This window comes from Ictidomys tridecemlineatus, chromosome 5, assembly GCF_052094955.1.
Source record: "Ictidomys tridecemlineatus isolate mIctTri1 chromosome 5, mIctTri1.hap1, whole genome shotgun sequence".
NCBI lineage: Eukaryota > Metazoa > Chordata > Mammalia > Rodentia > Sciuridae > Ictidomys > Ictidomys tridecemlineatus.
In genome coordinates this window covers 151,706,454-151,711,412 of record NC_135481.1, presented here as the reverse complement: position 1 = coordinate 151,711,412, position 4,959 = coordinate 151,706,454, and the positions used below count along the sequence as shown (strand labels likewise).

At 42.3% G+C, this 4,959-nt stretch overlaps 1 pseudogene; it reads left to right on the top strand.

The window, feature by feature from the left end:
- Window positions 1-2,385: 2,385 nt before the first annotated feature.
- On the top strand, window positions 2,386-3,562 carry LOC101974159 (protein TFG pseudogene; annotated as a pseudogene).
- The last annotated feature ends 1,397 nt before the right edge of the window (window positions 3,563-4,959 follow it).

Below are 4,959 nucleotides of genomic sequence, written 5' to 3'. Positions count from 1 at the left end.
GCACTTGGATATCAGAAGTAAAACAGGGATTTTTGCTTGCACCAGCATATTTTATCCAGAAAAAAATAGAGTGATTAGAAAGTAACAGCTGCAAGTGCCATTACCTGCAGATTATTATGTACATAGAAAATTCAAAAGGATCTAAAGATAAACTCTTACAGGGAATAAATTTATATTTATAATCATACAAATCTTAATTGTATTTTTGTTCACCCACCATAAAGAGTTATAAAATAAAATTTATATTAGCTTTCATATACACAAAAATAGCCAGCTAGATTATAAATAAAAGATAATATGCCTTTTGCAGTATAAAAATAAAATAAAGTACTTGGAAGTGCCTTAACTCAAAAACAGCAACACCTAGGTGAGGAAAACTATTTGAAAAACAAGAGTCTTTAGACAGATACAAAATTTGACTTGAACAAATATAAACACATGTCAGGTTGTTAAATAGGAAAGCACAGAATCATAAAGATCTCAATTCTATGGTATTTTTTCCAATTTAATGTGAGACTGTTGGGGAGGGTACGAATGAATTGGACAAGGTGATTATAAAGCTTACATTAAGAATATGCAAGGGGGGGCTAGTGTTGTGGCTCAGCAGTAGAGCTCTTGTCTAGCATGTTCAATCCTCAGCACCAGATAAAAGTAAATAAATAAAATAAAGGTATTGTGTTCAACTACAACTAAAAAATAAATATTAAAAAATATGCAAGGAAGAATAGACAAATTTGTCCTTAAAGAGTTGCAACAGACCCACCATGGTGATGGCCTAAGGCCTGGGGTTGACCACTAACTGGCCCCTGACAGGGAAGAGCGCTGGCAGAGACCCCATTTCCTTCCTCAGCTGGGCTTTTGCTTGGCTGTGTGGGACCCTGGTGGCCACCAGAGGGAGATCTTGATGCTGTCCTGCCTAGGCTGGGCTGGCCCCACCCTACCACCACCTCCAGGTGCCCTGAGGTCCAAGGCAGCTGCTGCCTTCCCTAGCTCCTTATTCTGCTATTGGTGTCTCTTGATCATGGACTGAGGACCGGGACTGGGACTAGGTCCCTCTCATTTTGTTGCAGTTTGGGTTTGAGAGGCTGAGAAGCTCTCCATTATGGTTATAGAGACTGGGGTAAGGAGAAAGCAGGGAGCCCTCATGTCCACCTGGTCACCAGGACCACACTGGACACTTGAAGAGACCAGCTCTGATTGGCTGCAGAGTTAATGCTTCAAGCTCCACTTCCATCCAGAGGGTCTTGGGAGAGTTTAAGGATCCTGTTGGCTCTGGTCTCATTACTCGCTTCTCATCCGGATTTGTTTCAATTCCATCTTAACAATTTTATTTATTGAAGTGTTTGTTCAGTAAGGGGACTGGGGAGGGGGGCTCACTGCTTCCTGCCTACTAGTCACCCTGCTCACACTAATGTTTACAGCACCTAGGTTTAGTGTAGCATCCAGGGCCTTGCCACTCCCCACTGATGGTGAACTAACAGTATCCATAGGCCTCAGGACCATTCAGGATTGAAGGCTACACTCTCCCCACCAGCCCCTTTTTCCCCCTCCCTCCTGCACTTGCTCACCACCCTGAAACCAACAGTCTGGTGGCTGGTTGGGTTTTCTGAAATAGGAGGTAGAATCACTCTTGAGCAGAGGCCCCTTGCAAGAGAGGGGCACTGGGGACACAGTCCCCATGAGACTGGAAAAAGCTGCAGTTAACCAAGTTGCCCCTTGCACTCTAGCTGAGCAGGGGGACTAGGTTGAAGGGCAGGAATGCCCCCGCTGGGTTGATCATGTGCTGTTCTCATCTTTGGACCCATTTGGGAAGGGAGTGAAGGAAAGGGCCAGACCAGAGTGCCAGGAGGGCTCAGACCTGACCCTTAGTAGTGGCTCAAGTAGTGACCTTCAACCCCAATGATACAAAGCTGGGGGAGCCTGTCTTCACTGGGATGCTCACCTATGACACCAAGTCCCAACCTAGTCTTAGATTCCAGGCAGTATTCCTATGACCAAAGGCCCCTGCCAGGTGTGGGCCGAAGCAGGTGTGTGAAAGCAATGTGGCAACCCACATACTGCTGTGTGCTTATCCAGCTCACCCCCCTTCTCTTAGCTCAAACCTGTCCTTCGAACAGCCTCTCACAAACCACATTGCCTGATGGGGCCCAGTGTACTTAAATAAAGTCATTCCAATACACATGTCAAAAAAAGGGGGGGGGGGCTAGCCTAGTTGGGTCTGTGCGATTGGCTGGGGCCCAGGGCAGTCTGCGAGCTAGGTGCAGTGGCTGCGGAGGGTCTATTGTGGTGGCCTCTCATCAGTCTGTCAACAGAGTCTGGAGCAAAGGCGATGGCCTTGTAAGCCGTCTTTCTCTATAGTTATATAAGAATATCCTGGAGTCCACCATGAATGGACAGTTGGACCTAAGAGGGAAGACAATTATCAAAGCTCAATTTGGGGAGGATATGAATTCCCATTCATAATGAAGATATTACTTATGAAGATACGATGAGTTAGTGCTAATGATGCATCAAGTTTTCAGAGGAAACCTTCTAAGTAATGATGAAGTTACAATAAAGATGAAGGTGGAGATCTTATAACAATTTTTGATAGTTCTGACCTTTCCTTTGCTATTCAGTGCAGTAAGATACTGAAACTGACATTGTTTGTTAATGGCCAACCAAGACTCCTTGAATCAAGTCAGGTGAAATTTCTCCATCAAGAACTGATAGAACTTAGGAATAAAGTGAATCACTTGTTGGATAGCTTGAAACCACCTGGAGAACCAGGACCTTCCACCAATATTCCTGAAAATGATACTGTGGATGGTAGGGAAGAAAAGCCTGCTGCTTCTGATTCTTTTGGAAAACAGTCTACTCAGGTTATGGCAGCAAGTATGTCAGCTTTTGATCCTTTGAAAAAACAAGATGAAATCAATAAAAATGTAATGTCAGCGTTTGATTTAACAGATGATCAGGTTTCAGGGCCACCCAGTGTTCCTTCAGACGACCTTTCAGGAAGGCCCGACAGCATTGCTTCCTCCTCTTCAGCAGCTCACCCACCAGGAGTTCAGCTACAACAGCCTCCATATACAGGAGCCCAAACATAAGCAGGTCAGATTGAAGGTCAGATGTACCAACAGTACCAGCAGCAAGCCGGCTATGGTGCCCAACAGCCTCAAGCTCCACCTCAGCCACCTCAGAAGTATGGTATTCAGTATTCAGCTAGCTATAGTCAGCAGACTAGACCCCACAACCTCAGCAGTTTCAGGGATATAGCCAGTAACCAACTTCCCAGGCACCAGCTCCAATATTTTCTGGTCAGCCTCAGCAACTGGGTGCTCAACCACCACAGCAGTACCAGGTGAGCCATTATCCTACCCAAATGTCTCAGCCTACTAATTACACCATGGCCCCTGCCTCTCAGCCTGGAATGGCTCCAAACCAACCCAGGGCTTATCAACCAAGACCAAGTTTTACTACACCTTCTGGAAGTACCATGGCCCCTCCTCCAAGTGGGCCTGACCCTTATGCACGTAACTTTGGTCAGGGCTATACCCAACCTGGACCTGGGTATCGATAAGGAGGCCAGCTGCACTGATGAATGTAGCTGCTAGCTATTACTTTGTAAAAGGCTCCAATATTATATTTTAATTTGTATTGAAGTTAATAAATTCAAAAGGCAGAGCATTTTTTATATCATTGTTGCTGTTAATTGAAAGTATAATTTGCTAGAACAAAAGACCAAAATGAAAGTTGTTTTTCTTCCTCCCCTGCTTAAAAGTGTGGCAACTTTCTAGTTATTTTGGAACACTACATTTACATGTGGGTAAAGTGATTAGCTTTCTAGCTTCCCTTGTCCAGAGGATATTAAAATGCTAGGTTGAAGTTTAGCCATCTTATTTGGCTTTTTACTGTTAACATGATGTGCTAAAGTAGAGAAGATGACTAGATATTGTGTATAAAATGTAACATTAATAGGTTAATAAAAGTGATTGAACCAAAAAAAGTTACAACAGAGAGATTAGATCATTAGACTAGTCTGATTTGATAAAAAAATATTCTATACATCTCATACTGAAAGAGCATGGTACATTAATAAACAGAGGTGACAGACTAGAAAGATAAGAGAGTATTCATTAGGGAAATTGATTGTCACAATTATAAAGAATGAGAAGTTATATGATAGGCAGTGTAAGCTGGAGAAATAGGGATGCAGTATGGCTTACTTCAAGGCAAAAAGCCTCAGAACTAGTGAAGACAAAGGTGTGACTCTAAGTTCTAGGTAGAAAGTCAGGAAACTGGGAGGGATTGGGGAGCCCTGCTCATGCAAATCCTTGAGTCTAAAGGATAGACATCCTGAAATTCTGATATCCAAGGGCATGAGAAGGGTATTCTGGTCCCAGGAGAGTGTATTTATCTGTCCTTTGCCTATTTATTCTATCCAGTTTCTCTGCGCACACTGGGAGAGTTTGGATCTTCCTCATTCAGCATACAGACATAAATGTCAATTTCTTCTGGAAGCCTCTTCACAGATATTCCCACAAAACAAAACAAAAGTCTTATCAACTACCCTAATTACCCTATGATTACTTATAAAGAGTCTATCCTTTGTCAACTCCACATCATACACATCTCCTTAAACTATACTTAGAGATTTCTAAATAGAGCCAATAACTACATCATAGTCCCCCCTAGCATGATATGACTATCCTGTGTACAACTAAAACTGCACTAATCCCCTCCTCATAAAGGAGGTAAAGTCCTTGAGTAATGTTTATACTTCTTTTAATATTCCCTAACTTTAATACTATGATGTAAAATTAACAATACTTAAATACTGATATAAAGTTAGTGTATCTTATGTTATCTTATGTTAATTGATAAAATGATGAGAGGAGATTAAAACATAATGTATATGCAAATATATGCTTATACAGATCAATTAAGAATTTATTAGTCTTTATATCTATTTCAGCT